The sequence below is a fragment of the Hemicordylus capensis genome, chromosome 8 (genome assembly GCF_027244095.1).
Source record: "Hemicordylus capensis ecotype Gifberg chromosome 8, rHemCap1.1.pri, whole genome shotgun sequence".
In the NCBI taxonomy this organism is placed as follows: Eukaryota; Metazoa; Chordata; class Lepidosauria; order Squamata; family Cordylidae; genus Hemicordylus; species Hemicordylus capensis.
In genome coordinates, this window is record NC_069664.1 from 22,797,054 (window position 1) to 22,818,614 (window position 21,561).

The 21,561-nt window shown below is 45.0% G+C and overlaps 1 protein-coding gene across 3 annotated transcripts in view; it reads right to left on the bottom strand.

Moving 5' to 3' along the window:
* Nucleotides 1-20,578, bottom strand: part of ARHGAP32 (Rho GTPase activating protein 32) — a 247,763-nt gene extending 227,185 nt beyond the window's left edge. For 2 of the 3 annotated variants that reach the window (XM_053269518.1, XM_053269519.1), the window contains exon 1: nt 20,238-20,578. The gene's annotated coding sequence lies outside the window, so the exon portion shown is untranslated. The remainder of the gene's footprint in view (nt 1-20,237) is intronic. The other variant, XM_053269521.1, reaches the window with a different exon arrangement.
* Between the last annotated feature and the right edge of the window lie 983 nt (nt 20,579-21,561).

The window sequence follows — 21,561 nt, forward strand, 5'->3', positions numbered from 1 at the left end:
TGAAAAGGTAGTTTATATATGCCAAGGCATTATCGATTCCATTGAAAATGTTAAGTTTGGGTTGTTGTTTTTTAAAGCATGTAGTATAACTGATAGAGGAACAAGAAGGACGAATGCCAAAAAGCTGTAAACAATAAATGGTGAGAAACGGTTACAGTCACAGACCTACCAGTCAAACTAATATATAGTTGTATTACTGTCCAATTCAATTAGGAACATAGGGTTGCATCCAAAGTTAGCCATGACTAAGCATTACTGAAATCAATGAGTCAAGTTCAGTTAGCAACACAGGAAGCTGATTTATACCGAGTCCAGTCATTGGTCCATCTAGCTCAGTATTTTCTACACTGACGGGCAGCAGCTTCTCCAAGATTACAGACAGGAGTCTCTCTCAGCTCTACTTGGAGATGCCAGGGAGTAAGCTGGGGACTTTCTGCATGGAAGCACTCTTCCACTGAGCTATGACCCCATCCCTTAAGAGGAATATCTTACAGCACTCGCATATAGTCTCCCATCCAGACACAAACCAAGGCAGACCCTGCTTAGCAAACATTCATACTTGCTACCACAAGACCTGCTCTCCTTCCCATTTTAATAGGCTTCAATCATAACTAAATTTCCTTTGGTTATAACCCAGACACAGTTACAGTTGGGATATATTCCATTCTTATCCAGCCATAAAGCTGGGTATTTAAGAGAACGTCTTCTTCACCATGAGCCCCACTGCTTGTTAAGATCATCTGGAGAGGTTCGCCTGCCACCAACTCATTTGACGGCCACTCGGGAATGGGCCTTCTCTGTTGCTGCCCCTGGACTTTGGAACGTGCTCCCTACTCAAATAAGAGCCTCCCCATCTCTGACAACTTTTAAAATGGCACTACAGACACATTTATTCACCCAGGCTTTTAATTAGATTCATAATTTTAATATTTTAAATATTGGAGGGCAGTGGAGGTGGAGAGGTTGGAAGCCAAACGCAAAGAACCAGAGTGCTATTCTTTTAATGCTGCTCAAACGTCCAGATTCAAAATTCAGAGAGCTGCTTCTGAAGATGAAAAACTTCACAGCTAACAAGTGTATATGTACCTTTGTAAAATCTTCTCCTTTACACTCAAACTCATCCACTTAATGTAGTCTGCGAGATTAGCATTCTTATGGCATTGTGCTATCTTCTCACATTCTGCTATGCAAACTCCGGTTTGGATCCACCATAGACAACAGCAGCATTTTCAACACTGCCTCTTTAGTAAACCCTCCAAGTGCTTGTTTACAGTTTTTGTGCAGGCAAACCTTTTCCTATTGGTGTTATTTGTGCAAAAAAAGCATTTAGAAAGTGCTCAGTACATGCATCTTTGTAATGTTTGGTCACTTTCTGGACCTCTGAAATTTGTATATTCAACATTCAGTAGTGACCTCTTTCTGGATGGTTTTCTCTATTTTAGGAATGCAGTAAGGTAACAAGCAGTTTGCTTATGAAGAGATTTATTTTGATTCTCATAAGAAATAAAGCACAACCCAATAATCAAATAATTTGTTGAGAAGACCACTAAGGTTTCCATGGTGCGGCACTAAAAAGCCCAACATGCAGAACACTCTCTAGCAGGAGTGAAGAAATGTTGGCTCAGTTTGTCAGCCAAACAAAATATTTTACTCGTCAAGCTATGTTGGTACATTGCTCAACAGGACTTTTTTCACTCATCAGGCATCATTTTTCACTTGTCATAGACTAGTAGACTAGTGGATTTCTGCAGCCCTGCTCCCTAGCTTTTGCTTCACTGTCAGCGCCAACAGACATTTTTTACATTCTGAAGAGGGTGGTTCTAAAAGTTGTTTAATGTGATGCAATGGATGGTGTTGGACTTGAACCCGACTGGAATCTTCACTAAGACATGACACTCAATGTGCGACTTTGAACCAACATGCAACCAACTCCACCTTAGGCTTAAATGGAATTTCCATGTACAGTCCATCACCTAAGGTACCTTAAAAGTATAGCAGGATACAAAAAACACAAGCGGGCAAGATCCAGGCTAAGTCCCTCTGAAATTAATGGAACTTCACAACTCACATGTCCCACATATTTCAGCAATGCTTAGTTTGAATCCTACACTATGTTGCCAGTTGTGTAAAGAGAGAAATGATGCACACACATGTGGTCTTGCTGTACATGAGGCCAGGTTGAGATGAAAATTATCCACCTACACACCAGTCAGTGGCATAGGGAGGCTTCCCCCTCTATTTACCTGTGGCAGCAGCTGGTGGGCTTCTCAGTGGGCATCTCCCTAGCCAGCATGCAGACCACCCCATTCCCCGGCACGCCAGCTTCTCTCGCACCTGTGCAGCTTGAGTAGGGAGAGCGTTGCATAATAGGGAATGGGGAGGCCCACACACCGGCTGGCGAGTGGGAGGAAAAGTGGCCCACTGCCACGAGTAAGTAGATGGGAAATGGAGGCGGGTGGGGTGGGACCCTTATGGGCCCTTTGATCCTCCAGGCCCAGGGACATTTGCATCCCCTCGCCCAGTGGATGCTACGCTCTTGCCACCATTGCTCCCTGTGACAGGGATCCCCAGATGTTGTTAACTACAACTCCCATCATCCCCAGCCAAAGGCCATTGTAGGCTAGGGGTGATGGGAGTTGTAGTCAACACTTGGGAAACCCTGTTACAGGGAATATGGCAAACCACCCTGTCTTCTAGATCAGAGGGCAATATACTCAGCCTGTATGAGCAGAAAAGGTCACTGTGAAAACATGTCCTTTCAGTGATACTACTATGAAATCTTAGGATTCCCATTTATTCTTTAATTTAAATGCTTGACTAACACACATACACACACACACACATCCCTCTCTATTACAACTTATATACCATTTTTCAATGAAAATGTTATCAAAGTGGTTTACATAGGAAAAAACCAATATTGTTCTGCCTTGATCTGTTGGGCACTTTGAATATTTAATAGCTCTAACTTCAAGGCCAGCATTAAGCCCAAATTGTGTTTTCAACTAGACAAAGCCTCAAGTCCACCAGACACTGTTTTGCATGCAACAGCAAATACAATATTCTGCGGGTTGTTATCAAGCACCATTTGCAGTTGCCAGACACGGAGGCGGGGGGGGGGGGAGAAGGGGGCAGTTGACAACAGTACTACACACCATGTAGGACTGTTCTCAAAGGATTTCAAAGGGACAAGTACACTCTTTTGCAATTCAATAAACCTCTTTTTCTCACGCTCAAGTGGTGACCTCTTCTCAAACACATACAAGAAGATACAGCCAAAGCCAAAGATACTCGGGTCTCACATCTACATTTCAAAGCCCACGAACAAACCGGGTATAGGTCTCAACATTTTAATATGCTTCATATTTGGATTGATCTGCATGGCTTAAGCTTCGATGCAACAGAGGGATCACGAGTTCAAGCAAGTGCAGATGAATACAAAACATGGTGTGTTAAAAAAAAAAAAGGTATTTAATCATTAGGAACTTCTCCTGCACCACATGTTGGAGGATGGAAGAAGTGATGGCAGACAGATTCTACCCAGCACTCGGTAGTCTCCTGCACAGACACCTGTAAGAATTAAAAAGTGAAAACTAAAGAGGCCAATGGAAAAATGCAGTCCAAAAAGTTTTTAAAACCACTGTGAGAAGCGGAGGTCAGTGAGGAGCTCATACCAAACGATCTCGGGAAACGAAATAGTCTGCAAGGACAGAGAATCACACAGGCCCCAGCGAAGGACTTGAAGCAGAAAAGCAAGCTGTAGCTTCAGCAAGTGTCTATGGTAGTGAAGCCTCAGGTTGAGGGGGGTGGGGGAATCGGTCTTTGGGTTCTCTTTTAATGACACATCTCAGGGCTTAATTAAACTGACAATGCACACATCGACAATCTGCATTCAGCTTTGCATTTGAAATGCAATATCAGACTGACAGAATCTTGGCAGGGTATTAAGGAACCCTACAAGTAACATTTAATTGACCAAAACTATCACAGTGCAAGGGTTAAGCAGACAAGAGAACCGCAGAACCGCCGGCAATAAGCAGCCTGGAAAAGCGGGGGCGGGGGAGAAATGGGGAGGAAAAGCCTTTGATACTTCTTCACAATTAGGCCCTAGTCCCTCTGTTTGGAAAAGCTCGGGAGACCAATATGGCTCAAAGACGAAGGCTGCAATCCTGTGCGCAGCCAAGCTATTTAAATTCTAGTCAATGGGATTTAAGCAGCCTCACCATAGGCAGGATTGCATGCAGAGTCTGTCCCCACATACAAGACTTTGAAATTCAATGATTAATGCAGATTCCAGTTTGAGCGACAGTTATTTAAGCTAGTTCTTTTAAAATAATAGTTGAAAATGTTCATTTGGGGATGGGAGTTCTATTTTCTGGTTGGTTTTTATTAAAGTTCATTTAAAGGAGAAGAGCTGATCTTGTAGGAAAGGTGAAGTGTGCCGTCAAGTCAATTTCGACTCCTGGCGCCCACAGAGCCCTGTGGTTTTCTTTTGGTAGAATACAGGAGGGGTTTACCATTGCCTCCTCCTGCACAGTATGAGAGGATGCCTTTCAGCATCTTCCGATATCGCTGTTGCCCGATATAGTACCAGTGGGGATTCGAACCGGCAACCTTCTGCTTGTTAGTCAAGCATTTGTAGCAAGTGTGAATTGTTGCCTTTGCTAAGCAGGCTTTGTCCTGGCTTGCATTTGGATGGGTGGCTACTTCTGAGCACTGTACAGTATCCCCCTTATAGGGCCATAGCTCACTGGCAGAGGATCTGCTTTGCATGCAGAAAATCCTAGGTTCACTCCCTGGGATCTCCAGGTAGGGCTGGGAGAGGCTCCTGCCTGCAACCCTGGAGAGCCACTGTAGAGTGTCAGTGTAGACGATACTGAGCTAGATGGATCAATAGTGAGCTAGATGGATCAAGGGTCTGACTTGATATAAGGCAGCTTCCTCTGTTCCTGTTTGTGCTGGCACAGACCCAATGAATCGTGCACCCAAGGGGAATTGGATTTGTGTTTTTTCACCTGTCACCACCTCTTTCTCCCCCTAGCCCCAGTACATGATAAACCACTTTTAAGGGAGGTTTCAAAATGAGTTGTGCAGTTTACTATTCAAAGTAAAAAAGAAGTCCTATTGGGTGTAAACAAATCCTTGAGTGCACTTAAAGTAGCACTTTGGTTCCTTTTCCTTTTTGAAGCATTAACACATACCTTTTCTGACAGAGAGTTGGTGGCAGACCAGGAATCCTTGCCATATTCCTTGCTGCAGCCAGAATCACAGCTACAGTAGTGCTCTTCCAAGTCACAAGCCGTTGCCACGGAATGAAGATGAGAAGAAATCCCAAGGAGACTAGTCTGAGCACGGGCCCTCAAACTTGGGTCCCCAGATATTGTTGGACTACAACTCCCATCATCCCCAATCAAAATGGCCTTTGGCCTGGGTTACAGCAAACACCAACCTGTTAGCTGTTCCATTTAGCAACTACCACATTTTCCCTGGATGAATTAAAGCCATTCGCTGCCCATCTCATTCTGAACTCTTGGTTAGCTAATCCTAATCATCCACTCAGAAATGTTTTAAATTAAGAGTATAATATGACTGAAATAGTACAGTTCTTGTACTATGTATACATCAGTGATGTACAAGCAGAAGTCAAAAATACTTTAAGAGATAGAATGTGATACCCTGCCAATTATGTATTTGGCAATGTGCTTTGTGTATTTTGTCAGTATATTTTGTAGTGTAGAAAGTGTAATTTCTACGAAACTTCTACTGAATTTGACAACTGTCAAGTGAGTGGAGTTGGAGTGGGAACGCTGCCTCTGCCCCTGGTGGGGCAGAAGACACACGGAGTTTCACAGACTAAAAAGGGCATGTTGAATAATGTTTTTTAAAACCTCTCTGCTACCACCGGTACCTTAGGGATCTAGAACTTCATGCCCTGGTGCAACGTCTTCTCCCCTACATCTGGCAATCCCTAGCACTAGAGATAATTCTTTTTCAGCCAAAGTTGAAGGATAGAGGACCCTTCTTGATTTTCAGTGTGATTGGGTCACTGAGTATTCTTCCAATTCTCTCTTGTGAATGGGGAAGTCAAATTCTAATATAGTGCTGAACAGTTTGTTTACTTCCTCCTCCAGGTCTCATAGCCCCCTAATTCCTACACCTTAAGCCAGCGATTCCAAATCAGGGGTACACCAAACCCCTGGAGGTATACTTTTAAGTGGTGTCCAGAGTCCTCCTGCCTCTTGATTCATGGACTAGTGAGTAGAACGCAGCTCCACTGCCTCCTCGGAGGACTTGGATATAACAGTTGGTGTCTGACATATACAGATTAAGTTACTTATGAGTAGTGCTAAAAGATTACTTCTTACTTATTTCAATAGAAATACTCGTGAACAACCGTCTGGGTGGCAGCCAGAGACTGTAAAAATCAGTCTCATAACTGCAACAGCGTGTCTGAGTACAGGTGGACCTCATTATCTGCAGGGGTTCCGTTCCCACAGATTACCATGGGAAACGAAACCGTGGATAATGAGGCACTGAGTCTATGGGAACCTGAGGGCTAGGTTCCCAGGCTCAAACCCCACCGCAAAAAAGATCACAGAAACAGGTCAAATAAAGTGCCCTATCATGCTCCACAGGTCTCCTGGCATCAAGCAATGTCCCCCCCCCCCCCCCGCCCCGAAGGTCACAGATCTCTCTCTCTTTTTAATGAAATGAGCCACAAAATGGCTTCTGCGGACAAAATGGCAGCAGGAAATAACCTCCACGGTCATTTCCAGGCTTTTAGGAATTATGCGTCCCTTTGGTATCCACGGATAAGGAGGTCGGGTATCTATTGGACACCCACGAATACGCAGAACAGAGAATGGCAGTTGGGCCTATAATGAGGTTGGCCACTATCTACCTCAGCGGAAGGTTTCAGACAGAAGAGCTTCCCTTCTTGTATGTCCTTCTTGAAAGTGATACTCTAATGTTGCAAACATGAAAGACTGTCTTGCTTTCTGCACAAGCAAGGACAGTAATTTTTATATACATATACACACATATATATGTTATGTACACACATATATATGTGTGCATACATACACACACAAACACACATATATATATGTGTGTATATACACACGTGTGTATATAGATAGATAGATAGATAGATAGATAGATAGATAGATAGATATAAATTTTAAGAAGTTCTTACAGCTTTTAATTCTGCGTTTTTAAAAAAAAAATCCCATTCCCAATTATTTTAACAAAATGAAGCAATGTTAAACTGTTTTTTATCTGTTCAACTGTACATGACATTCATAAAAGATTCTCTCCTTTAGTCACGTTTCCTACTCATTTTGCTTCAAAGTAACCTTTGGGGCTATTTAAAGAAGCAATTAATTTTCAAGTTATTTTGAAGAGATCTCCCCTACTACATACATCAAAGAAGGTAAAATCTTGAAGTGATTCTGTCAATGTTTCCTCCAGAGTCAAGACTTTTTTTTTTTAAAGAAAGAAATAGAAAGAATCAAGCTTTATAAATGCAACTTCAGAGGAATTTATTATGAGAATCTGTTCATTTCACCTTCCAAGGGTACATAACGGGGGGATGAAGAGGACAATGTTATTTAATAGCACGAACACATAAAGATAATAATAAAATGCTATATATTGTACTGAGCAGTGGGCTGTTATGGTCATTTTCACTAAATTAAGCGAGAGCAAAGTGACGTAAGCATATATTTACGTCCAGCCAAGACAACACATCTAGTGGAGATGTTTTCTGAAAGAGAAAGCTGCATGAGAAATTGAAATATTACCTCTGAACTTTTCAAACAAATCACAAGATTAGTTGTCACTGCACCACTTAGTTTCACATCTGATATATTTGTTGACACAGAAACTGAAAGTAAAATGAAAACATTAACAAGTCTTTAGGTAAAGCACAGACTCAACGGCATAACAAATAAACGAAGCCTAAGTAATCAAAAACGTAGCTGGTAACCTGTGAAAGAGTCACAGACTTTGGCCAAAATCCAACCCACAGGAAACTGGTACAACTCCATACTTCAAAATATGGTTTAAGACAGACTTGTAACATACATAACTTGTGAGAGCCTATTGCAGGGCTGTGGAATTTATCATCACCCCATCCCAATAAGAACTCTAGTACACATGCTCTGCATGGAACGGTGCTTAGGGACTCAATTAACTTGGGATAGGCCTCAAGGGCGGTCTCTGTCCAGTTGTAAGCTATGAAGCAGTAAATAAGGCAGCTCTAGATCTGCAGTGAGTAGGGTACAACTGCAGTAATTGTATTATTAAGCAGGGCTAGACACATCCCAGGTGCCAAGGAGCCAAGGCACCGAGAAATTAAACATGGTGTCTAGAGTGGGATATTCAGAGGTAGAGTTATTTAATACAATCTCTATTTGTACCAGGCAGCCCGGCTTCTGCTCAGTTATTATTTATTCAGTTTCTATACCACCCTTCCAAAATAGCTCAGGGCGGCTTACATTAGGGGAAAAAAATTAAAATCAATTAGCAGTTAAAAACAGAGGTTGTAAAACACCATAAAACAGCAACAGTTAGAACATTCAAAACGATTTAAAAACCAGGTTACAACATTAAAACCATTTACAACCATTTAAAAACCCTGGAAGGCCAAGCCAAATGGATAGGTTTTGAGTTACTTGTAGGAAGGAGGAAGACACTCTTTCAGCCTCCCTTTCCACAATGTCTATTACCGTCCAGGACCCACCTCGCTGGTCTTGGCCAATCCGGAGGGCACCACAGCAGAGCCAGGAGTAACTGTCCCCTTTGCTAAGCAGGGTCCACCCTGGTTGCATTTGAATGGGAAACTACATGTGAACACTGGAAGATATTTCCCTTGGGAGATGAGGCCACTCTGCTCAGAGCAGAAGGTTCCTGAAGGAAACAGGAACAGAAAGAGCAGGAGGTCCCTGCCATCTCCAGATAAGGCTGAGAGAGACTCCTGCCTGCAGTCTTGAAGAAATCGCTGCCAGTCTGTGTAGACAATACTGAGCTAGATGGACCAATGGTCTGACTCAGTATATGGCAGCTTCCTATGTTCCTATAGAGAGAGCAGAGTGCCTGGGATGACCGAGGCTGGAGAACCACAAGCAGGGCTGCCTTGGATTTCTGATGAGGAGCAATGCTGAAGAGCTTGCAACCAGTGGAGGACAAAGGTGCTGGGAGCCCCCTCCCCACAATTCTGAAGCGGTGGGGGGGAGTAGAGAAAAAACCTGGAGGATCTCCCTTAACCCATCAAAAGCCATAGTCACTAGATCCAGTAAAGCTGCCAAGTGTCCACCGTCCAGCTCCTAAATTTTGGGGCCGGGATCTAGATCCAGAGAAAAATTGTCACGGCCCAATTTGAACATTGAGAGGCCACTTTCTCTGCCAAAACAAGGCACCCAGAGCAAAAGCTACGATGACGGGACACCAAAAGAGTTGGCAGGCAGCAGCAAGGCTGCAGTTCGAAGAAAACCATCCTATACGAGAATTGAACCTACAGACGTCCCGCAGCAAACATGAAAGGGAGCAGGTAAACACGACATGATGATGAATACTACATTATGCCCACAGACATAACAAAAGCAGGTTTGGGATTTACTCCTGCATGCCCAGCAATCTCCATCCAACTCATGAACCAAGCGCTATGGACACTCACTCCCATTAAAATTAATTTTAATTTTAACAAGTTTTAATCTGGTTTAAATGTCATCTGATTTTAATTGTGTTATTATGTGCTTTTGATCTTAATGTCAACTGCCCTGAGCCACTTTAGGGAGGGCGGTATATAAACTGAATGAATAAAATAACTACATAATCTCCGCACAATGTCACATTAAGCAAGGGAGGAGAGGAATTTATACTTGGTACATGGCATGCAGGAAGAGCTGCACTAGCCACACCTATATTTAAACAAGAGTAGTTAAAACAGGGTGTAGCACAAGATGCTAACAACCATTTGTCACCAAGGTATTGTTCTTTGCTGCAAACGTAGCAGCAATTCATAAGACCTTAGCATAGGAAACATAGGAACATAGGAAACTGCCATATACTGAGTCAGACCATTGGTCTATCTAGCTCAGTATTGTCTTCACAGACTGGCAGCGGCTTCTCCAAGGTTTCAGGCAGGAATCTCTCTCAGCCCTATCTTGGAGATGCTGCCAGGGAGGGAACGTGGAACCTTCTGCTCTTCCCAGAACGGCTCCATCCCCTGAGGGGAATCTCTTACAGTGCTCACACATCACGTCTCCCATTCAGATGCAACCAGGGCAGGCCCTGCTTAGCTATAGGGACAAGTCATGCTTGCTACCACAAGACCAGCTCTCCTCTCTCCGCATCATCAGCCCATCCAGAGTATCTTCACCCCTGGCTCTAGTACTAGGAACTGGCCCCGCCTTCCTTAAGTTGAGACCGCAGCGCAAACGGTGGTGAACTTTTGTTAGGGATGCGCCCAAACCGTGGTATGAAGTGAGATTCAAGCACTTTTAGGAAAATCAGAAAGGGAACTTTAAGGAGAACAGGTGTTTACCTGCTCTATGCCGCACCTTCCAGCTTCCTGCTGGGACGACACGCAACTCCAAAAGCTCCAGGTGCTGTCAGCATGCACATGGCGCATGCACATAACTGCCATGTAGCAGCGCATGTAGCATAACTTCAGGGCACTGCATCATTTTAGGGTAGCAAGTCATAGACTATAGTAGGTCTTTGTATTGCTACAGAAACAGGGGTTGGTGGGGAGAGACCAGACTAGGCGTAACATTTATCAAATAGGCATGCAGTTTTTTGGTATACATACATTGTGGACAACAGATCAAAAAGCAAAAAAAATGAGTATGTATGCCAAAGACAATTTCAGAGGGAGGAAAAAACCTCTTCCATGTCATATGACTGCTCTGGCTAACAACATTCAGTGCAATAATGAAAACTCTTGATAAAACAATGCACCATTGTTTTTTGAAAGACTATGGTGACCAAATTCAAGAAGGCCTGAACTGACAATGAAGTCAATCAACTGTGATCCATTTGAAATTAGACCACGAGTGCTACAGAAATAGTGCAAAATACACTAGAGCACAGACACTTGACCAAATGTCAACTCAATAAGAGAACTGAAGTTTTCCTGGATAGGATGCATAACCGGACAAAGCACTCATTGCATCTCTCTTTCTCGTCTGTTTTTCTAAGAGGCTGCAGTACTGAACAGCTGAAGCTTAGAAGAGAGATGGAAAAGTGCCTAGAGAAGGTCAAATACAGAATGGTGGGCTAACATTCATCTGTCCAAAGGCACAGAGCTTTGCAATCTCCTTCAGTCTCTATGCTCCTGCTCTCAACTTTTATTAACTGCCTTTCATAAGGCATCCCAAGGTGGTTTACCAAAGTTACAATACAATGCCATAAAAATCACATTTAAAGCCTTAAAATCGGTAAACACCATCACACACCAAAAAACCACCACCATAAGCAAAACAAAACAAAACAAAAAGAGACAAACAGGAGCAGGAGAGCTGGCAGCCCCTACAGGGTAAAAGCCTGAATGAATAAGGTGGTCTTTAGCTTCTCCAGGCACTAGAAGCAAGCCTTCACTAGCATATGATTGACTGAACAGGCACACTTTTACAGTGGCGACTCTCTTTATTGAGCAGGGGGAGAGCAACTGGCCCTCTCCATCCCCAGCACAGCATCCCTCCAGTGGCTGTTGCTGGTGTCTCTCTTATCTTTCTTTTTTAGATTGTGAGCCTTTTGGGGACAGGGAACCATTATCTTTATTCATATCTATGTAAACAGCTTTAGATATATAAATATTCATCGTATTCATAACTGTTCTTTATGAACAATGAATCTCAGATTCTTCTGTTGGCATACTTTCTCCAGGTAGATTCTGTTTATTTTCTCGATTCTTCTCCCAAGCTTTTTGGGAGCCAAATGCTGAACGAGTCACATTTATTAGGATCATGTTAACCTTAATATTACAACCAGATTCACAGACCGAGTCAGCAGTTCCTGTGGCGTTTAATATATTAAGTGACCTGAAGCCTTCCAACCACTGTGCAGGGTTCACTTCCTGGAAGTTGATATGCCACCAGCTGCAGAATATGCATGCCATCTGCATTCCACTATCCTCCTATGTTCCTGGCCTCCAGTCTAGTAAGATCACTTTCTAGCCTGTGTTACCACTGTTCAGGATTTACCCAAGTAACATCGAGCCCTGGATGCTATAGAAATCTGTCCCTGCACTACAACCCTGATTTATTTGATGTGATGTGGAGAAGAGACAAGCAAGAGAGAGATGGTGAGTTGCTATCATCGAGCTCCTTTGTTCCAATTGAAGGGGCCCCTCTTTCCCGCAACTGCCACCAAGCGGTATATAAATGCAAAATAATAAAGTTTATACAAATTAATAGATATCGCCAGAAGCCCATTTCTCATCCGCCACTGGTACAGGGAATAAAGCAAGCACATCACTAATAGCAGAGCAACGAGCTTCCGTGGCTCTTTGCAACTAGACCGTCACGGAATAATCCGCTTTACAGCAATTTCTTTTTATGCCTGTGCCAATTTCCTCAATGGTTTCCTGCTGTCTTTTAGCTATTTGGTTTGGACCATACAAGGCGATTGCTGGATAGTCTGTATGTACACTGCTGAGTCAGATTGCATTTTGTTAGTACCCTGCTGACTGAAAACTCTGCATTTTGTTGCGACAACGTCTGGACTAGAAGCAACATAAGAACCTTGTTCGGAGGGATTGTGGATGAAGACAGCATGCATGGATTCTTCACTTTATCAGCAGACAAAATTAACAGAGGTGATTACTCCTGCTCCTTAGGAAGGGACCTGAAAATAAAACTGCTATTACAATGCCTTTATACAAATCCATGGTGCAGCCACATTTAGAATACTGTATATCTCAAACCTCAAAGAGGGCATTATAGAACTGGAGAAAGTGCAGAAGAGGGCAACCAAGATGATCACGGGCCTAGAGTACCTTCCTTATGAGGCAAGACTACAATACCTGGGGCTTGTTAGTTTAGAGAAGAGGCAATTAAGGGGATACATGATAGCTCTGTAAAATCATGCACGGTGGAGAGAGAGAGAGAGAGATTTTTCTCCCTCTCTCACAGATTGCCAGGAAATTTAGGATTGACAAAATTTTTGCAGAATTAATCTAATGAATTCTCTGCCACGGGATGTGGTGATGGCCACCATCTTGGATGACTTTAACAGCAGCTTAGACAAATGCACGGAGGACAGGACTGTCAGTGGCTGCTAGTCTTGATGGCTATAGGCTCAGAGGTAGGATGCCCATGAATACCAGTTGCAGGGCAGCAACGGCAGCAGAGAGGGCATGTCTTGCCTGTGGGCTTCCAAGAGGCACCTGGTTAGCTAATGCAGGAAACAGGATGCTGGACTAGATAGGCCTTGGGCCCGATGCAGGAGGGCTGTCATTGTTTTCTTATGCTCCCAATAAGACCAGCTAATTCTGATTTGACAGGTATTGGAGGGAGGAGTGCAACGAACACACTTAAACTGTCTGCCCGCTACTTTGCTGTGGGTAAGGATTCATTTGTTATTTTTTACATCTTATATCCAGCTCTTCCTCCAAGATTTGGAACCGACCTAGGTTGAGGCAGAAAAACATCTCTGACCCACTGTTCCTCAAAGCACTTAAGCAACTCAAAAGGCTTTTTATCAACTTTTTATCTATATTCTTATCAGAGTTGTTGTTCTTCTGAATGCAGGGATTCCATTCATTTTCAATAAAAGGCAGCATTCTTTCTGTACTACTGTCCAAGATTTTATACCATTTTAATAAGGTCATTAAAAGCGAAAAATGCAAAGGGATGGAAAAGTAGATCTCATCCCCTAGCACTTCTTCCAGTTTAGACAATTCATCCTTCAGATGCACAGCCACTAAGATTCAAAGGTCACTGAAGCCTTTGTATTCAGTTGGATGGGAGATAACAAACAAGCTTTTGTTCCCCTTTTCTCAATGGAATAAGTTGCAGCCATTACAATGATGGAGCTCTACATCTGAGGCTTGCATATGCATCATTTAACTGAAGGGTTCTCGTTTATGCTCAAGAATCACCAGCTATAAGCCAAGTCTTGTATTTTAAAGGCACATAAGAGAAAAATATATCTCTCTCTCTCCACACCATGCATGATTTTACAGACTTCTATCATGTATCCCCTTAGATTAGTTCTGCAAAAATTTTGTCAATCCTAAATTTTCTGGCAATCTGCGAGAGAGGGACTCATTATGGTGTTTCTTACCTCAAAGAAGTTCCCGATTTCCCTTAAAACTATTTGCTCTCTCATTCAAAGTACTATATGCCACTCTGTTTAAATTTGAAGTGACAGTTTGCCAGGATAATTTAAAGTGGAGCCTGCAATAAGAAAATACCTTTATCCAAAAAAATAGCTGTCGCCATTATGTAAACAACATATCCTCTAAGATTTTGTACTCAAGGTTAATAGCTAACCATGCAACAAGTAACTCATACTTGTCCTCAGTTTCAGATACTGGTGATATCTTTATGGCATGAAATATTTCAGGTGAGATTTCATATATTTCATTATTACCCAAAAGGTCCAATATACCAAGAAGAAAGACCCAATAAGGAGAGAATTCATCAACAGATCACACTCATTGAAAATCATCATCTAGTCAGTCTCAGAGCTATACTACTTAACTAATGAGAAGTCAAATTCAAGGCAGACAGAGGTCAAAACACATGAAATAGCACATTTCCTCTAGTATACTAGGGGTGGGAGAATATATTGCTTCAGAACATGAGACACTCTCTCAAATCACAGCAAAACATGAACTCTTTCGTATTAACACTAAGTTGTTAAGTCAAGACTGATCATAATTAGCATATTTATAGCATGTTGTTCAAGGAACATCCAGAATGGTAGGATCAAAATAATCTCCATACAGTCAACAACATCTGGGGATTCCTGTTACAGGGAACACTGCTGCCCAATTAGCAGCGGAAGATGCTGCAGGCAGGGAACCAGCACAGGCCAAGAGCACATACAAGGTAGACCATGAGGCCTGGATGAAATCTTAAACCCCTGAGCAAACACACACTTTGGCATGCAGCCTTCCAATCATTGCAGCCGCCCTGAATTGCCACTTCAACTACTTTTGCCCTGGAAACTGTCGTCTTCCAATACACTGTGTACACATATTTACACCACACTAAGAGCTTGCATTTGATAACTGCCAATACTATAGACCTTCAAGTATGTTTGGAATGTTTTATGGTATGTTTAGGTATCCACACATTCATTAAAATATACTGGAAATGGCACGAGATTCTTACCTCCAGATGGTTACAATATGCTCAAGCAAAAAATCTCGATGTATAAGCACCACTTCGGCAATATAAGTACAGCTCAAAACCTATTTGTGTGTCGTCTTTCATGAGGGATTAGATATATATTATCTGCTCGTCGCCCAGCACACATCAAGAGCTGTCCCACCACACAACATCAGTGTGGAAGATCAGAAACTACAGGGATTGGAACACAGGTGGGCAACCTTGGACCTCCAGCTGCTGTTGAACTATAAGTCCCATCATCCTTCGCCACAATGTGGCTGGGGATGATGGGAATTGTGGTTCAACAAAAGTTGGAAGGCCAAGTTTACCAATTCCGGGTTAGAGTGAAACTTCACTGTTCACACACAGCTTCTGGAGCTCTTCAAGGAGAAATAAATGTGGACTGAACCCAGTTAAGGAGACTTTACTCCCACTGAACCACCACAAGGGTGGCAGTGGGGAAATGACTTGACTAGCAAGCTGGAGGCTGCCGGTTCGAATCGCTGCTGGTATGTTTCCCAGACTATGGGAAACACCTATATCGGGCAGCAGCGATATCAGAAGATGCTGAAAGGCATCATCTCATACTGCGCGGGAGATGGCAATGGTAACCCCCTCCTGTATTCTACCAAAGACAACCACAGGTCACCAGGAGTTGACACCAATTCGACGGCACACTTTACCTTTAACTCCCGTTTGAAGCTGATGAATGACAGGAGAACCACATTATTCACTGAACCATTGTTCATGGTTCCGTGTATCCATGGGGTGTCTCACTGCCACTCAGTTTCAGTATCTGCGGATATGAAAGGGTTACAACCCAAGTATCCGTGATTCCTAGAGGGCCGGAAGTGACCACAGAGGTCACCTCCACTTGCCATTTTGTGGCTCCTTTCCTTTTTTTAAAAAAAAAAAGGATTTTTGGACTATTTTCCACTATTTTGGGAGGCATTTCAGGACATTCCTGGGCACAGGAGGGATTCCTGACCACAAATGGACCCCACAGAGCATGCCACAGTAAGTTTTTTTGAGTTATTTTGATTTTTTTCCCCCACTTTCCCCTCCCCTTTGGAACCTAACCCCCCTTTCCCCACAGCAATGACGACTCATTACTCGTGGTTCTGTTACTCATGGCAGCAAGCAAGGAACAGAACCAGTGTTCCCTGTAAGAGGGATCCCCAGATGATGTTGACTACAACTCCCATAATCCCCAACCAAAGGCAACAGCAGCTGGGGATTCTGGGAGTTGTAGTTAACAACATCTGGGAATGCCTCTTACAGGGAACAATAAATGGAACGCCAGGAGTAACAAGGTTCTCCTGTAGATTGGACTGTGCCCATAAATTGCAGCTGGGGATGAGAGTAATTGTAGTTCAACAACTGGAGCGCCAAGGTTGCCTACCGCTGGACTATTCTATACACACAACCAAAATAACCTTTTTACTTACTATTACCATTTTAAAGCACTACAGAGCAAATCAGATTCCTAGATTCAGTTTAGGTCTGCTGCCCTTTTGACCAGAGTGGTGGTGTTTAAGCTAGAATGCTAAATTTACAGGGATTTCCCAATGAAATCAACCACATGTATGTAATTCTGCATAAATATAGTTTGGATTTCGCTCTCAAGGACATGGGGTTGACGCAGAAAATAAGATCTGGGAGATAGGTTATTTCTGTTCCTGATCTAAAAATGCATTGTCATGACACAACTCGACTGACAAGTCTGGTGCTTTACCAAAAGGACCAGAAAAAGAAATATAAATGCAAAAGAAACATTAAGGAGCTCTGAGAAAATTCAGCCTGAAAATGGTCAGTTTGATGTCAGTACCGCAGTGCATATTGTACTCACTCATCAGAACAAATCCCAAGAGTCAAGTGTCTCTCAAATATGTCAAGCAAGGAATACTGGTTCTAAACCAAGGAACAAATGAAAACATACAAAACACAAGATATTTCAATGGACTTCCACATTTCCCACTAGAAATGTGCAAGTATCCAACACACCATTTTCACCAGCTAGAAAAGAAAAATTTATTCAGAAATTTACACATTTACCTCCTGGCCAAAAAGCTACAGAATTGTGCTTAAAGACACCAGGGTAACAGAATCCCTACATTTTCTTTTCTTTATTAAGTTTCTTCCCAGGATGATTCTGCCAGATCTTACAGTCCTCATTAGATCTATTCCTCTGACATGGGCCACTTAAAGGAACAGAATGAGGAATCAATAAATGAAAGCATAACTGAAGAGCAATGCACATTACCTTTTCCCACCACAAACAAAAAAGAGGAAGCAATTATTAGGTATGTTGGCTTGTCTACAAAAGAAACAAAAACAAAAGAAAAGAAAAGGAGATGTTGACATAACCCAAGATAAACAGAGGTGTGTAGCACTATGAGAAAGAGAATCAGAAAATCAATTCAGAAAGGCAATGGAAATGTCCACCAATTCATTAAGACGACATATTGATTTACGTTGGAGATTATGCTGTGGATCTAAGATCTCTTTATTCCAAGCTTCGAAAGGACAAAGCCTGGAGAGAATAGGAGTTTCCAAGCTGAAACTGGTTTAGATCATTTCGTTTTGTACATATAATTAGGACACAATGAGCAGCAAATACAGGGATGGGCATAAGCATGTCTACTGAAGCCTTTATCAAATGCAATAACCACATTATAGCAGCACTCACAGAGTTTCTGAAGGAATTCCTCTGTTCCATGGAACAGAGAGAATAGTGTATTTGCTTTATGCACATTCTAGACAGGGATGCACAACTCCAGCCCTCCAGCGGTTGGACTACAGCTTCCATCATCCCCAACTATAGTGGTCAATAGGGATTATGGGCATTGTAGTCCAAGAGCTGAAGAACCGAAGTTGCACGGCCCTGCTCTAGAATGTCTCTTCCCAAGTAGTCAGCCCACTGATGTCATAAGACGACTTCTTCGGCAACATCACCGAAGGATTTTCCAGCAATTACCACAGCAGGATAGCCACTAGGTGTCCTTTTAATGTAAGGCAAGTGCCCCCTGTTTTAGAGCCCCACAGCTCTCCGGAGACCTAGGTTAGAGCCCTAAGAAAACATTAATGTGTCACCTCCATAGCAGCGACACCACAACGCACAGATGGAAGAGTCCCAGAATCCCACAGGGCAAGCATCTTCAGACCCACACTGAAGCAACCTTTTCACATTCTCTTCCAACTTCAGAGTCTCCATTCAGACCAGGCTCACCCACACACTCACAACAACTCCACTACGACCCAAATAAGAGACATGCTGATCTTCCCCGTCATCTTTCGTGGGATGATGACCTGGAAGGGAATAGCTATCCATCTACACCTCGCATGCTCTATGGTGCAAGAAACTACTCTGACCTCCAAATGAACTCATCAGTGAGGCATCCCTGTTATCTCCCTTCCCATCTGTGTGGGTGAAACAACTGCTTTGGCACATCTTAGGGGCGACAGGGGTTAGCAGATTCAGCACACATTTTTGCCAAATGCACTGGATTCCATACACAGCCAAACCCTCAGCATATAAGTAAACCCTATAAAGTGCAGTGGAATTTACAAGTGAACATGCCTAAGGCTCTAGAATCCAACCCTCCATAGGGAATAAACCCCACTGACTGGTTTCAAAGTAAACATGCATATATATGACCAGACTGCAGAGCGACGGCCTTACGTACACTTGGAGAAAACTGCACTTAATGGACTTGGGAAAAACCACGTTTTGGATCAAGCTGGAGATGTTTTGCTTTCTGGCATTGCAGCAGGGGAAAATCCACTCTGCTCCAGCAACTAACTCATTCCCTATGGAGAGGCACAAAAGCAGTCACTCCCACACCCCCTTAGCAGCCGGGAGCCCCACAGAAGAGCCTCCCCCAACATCCATGACTCAGCCTGTGGGGGAAAGGAGAAGCACTCATCGTCTCGAGCCGCATCCCAGAGGCCCTCATTCAGCTGACCTGCATGTCCAAGTCCATGCGCATTTACTCAGAAGTAAGCCCCAGAAGACTCAAAGGAGCTGGTGCCTGCACAAAAAAAGGTTCGCAGGCTTGCCAGTGTGCAGTCAGAGCCCCTGATGCACGTTTCCTCCAGAGTAAACCCTTCCACGCTCCATAGGGCTTACTCTTGGGTAACAGCACCTCAGGGCTGCAGGTGCACACAACCCAAGCCTGTGAGGCACATTTCTTCTAATGCAAGCTCCTCAACGCTCAAGGTGGAGACTGACTCCCAGGGAAAGGCCGGCAGGAGCGCAGCCCGAGCCGGCGATGCGCGTTAACTCCAAAGCACGCTCCACCTTGCTCAATGGGGGCTACTCCGGAGTCGAGTCGAGGCGCCCAGGAGAGGTGGCCAGATCGGACGCTGCAGAGTGGCTTTACTGCGGAGCAAGCCCTGCAACGCCGGAGCAGGGGGCTTACTGCCAGGTAGAGAGGCGCAGGGTCCTCAGAACTGGGGTTTCCTGCGAGACAAGATCCACGCCGCCCAGTCAAGGCACCCGGCCCAGGGGCGAAGCTAGGGGGGAGAGGAGAGGAGGCGGGGCGTGCTCGCCCCCTCGGAGAGAGGGAGATAGCGTGCACCCCTGAGCCAGCCTTGCAGGGGGGATGGAGCCCGACCCTCCAATGCAGGCTGGCGGGCGAGTCAGCCCGGCCAGCAGGCTCCGCGTTTCCTCGCGAGCAAGCTCCCCAGCAGCGCGGCTTCGCGGAGGGTCGAGGCAGCCCGCCTTGCGGCCCGATCCGAGGCAGCCCGGCGTCGAGGCTGGGGCCGGGGGCTTCCCCTCCCCTCCTCTCCCCCTCCTCCTGGGAAGCCAGGCACAGGCTCGCCTCCTGCAGCCCAGCCGAGCCACCCCTCCCTCCCTCCCTCCCTCCCTCCGGGGGGCTCCTTCGGCCGGCTCACCTGCGGCTCCCCAGCCGGGCGGGGGGCGGCCCCTGCGGCTGCTGCTGCTGCTCCGCCGAGGCGTCCTCCTGCTGCTCCCTCGCCTCCTCCTCGCGCCGCCGCTGCCGCTGCTGCTGCCGCAGCCGCCGCTGGCTCCTGCTGGCCGCCGTCCTCGCCGCCGTCCTCCTCACCGCCTCATCCTCCGGGCGGCCCCGCGGCGCAAGCCGGGCGGGGAGCGAACAAAGCGGCGCCTCCGCTGCCTGCCTGCCTGCCTGCCTTCCCGCCCGCCCGCCGGGCAACCCTCGGCGCCCCTCGCCTCGCTGCAGAGGAGGGAGGAGGAGCCCCGCGCCGCGTAGCACCAGCAGCAGCAGCGAGGCGCGCAAGGCGCAGGCGCCGCCCGCAAGCCCCGCCCAGCTCCGCTGGTGCTGATGGTGGTGGGGGGAGAAGGGTTAGATGCCGCTGCTTCTCAGCCAGGGCTCAGCTTCGGTTCCCAAGCGCTTTACTTAGAAGATCAGAAGAGCAAGGGGGGGGGGGCGGCCCTTGTACGCTACCCCCCCAAAAGGGCTCGCTGTCTAGAAAGAAGCGCAAGGCAGACACCCGCAGCAGTCCATGCTGCTCCGACTGCTAGGAATCTTTATATGCCGCTTTCCTCAGCCCAAGTTCTCCAAGCGGTTTCGGTAGGAAAATAAGTAATGGGTGATAAGAGGATCCTTTGCCTACAAAGAAGCACAAGGCAGGCAGCAGTCGCCGCAGCTCCTCCTCCTCCTGGTACTAGTTAAGTTTTGTTTTTTTTACATTTTATATCCTACATACTTAAGTTTCTTCTCACAACACCCCTGTGCGGTAGGTAGGTTCGGCTGAGAGTTAAGTGACTGGCCCAGAGTCACCCTGCAAATCACATGGCTGAATGGGGATTTGAACTCGGGTCTCCCGGGTCCTAGTCCAGCACTCTAACCACTACACCACGCTGGCTCTACTGAGTAGTAGTAGTACTACTACTACTAATGCTGAGAATGTTTATCTACCACTTTTCCGCCCCAGGTTCTCAAAGCAGTTTGGGTAGAAAAATAAGTAACAGATAACGTCCCGTCCCCCACACCCGTCCCCAAAGGGCTCTCAGTCACAAGGCAGACAGCTGCAGCAGCAACTCATGGGGTGGCTGATACAACTAGGAATATGTATAGAGCGCTTCTCAGCCGACGTTATCAAAGCAGTCTAGGTAGAAGAAATCAGTAATAGGTGAGATGGCCCTCTCCCTTCAGAGGGCTCGCTGTCTACAAAGAAGCACAAGCTAGACAACAGCAAGCTACTGCTACCACCATGGATATTTATATACTGCTTCTCA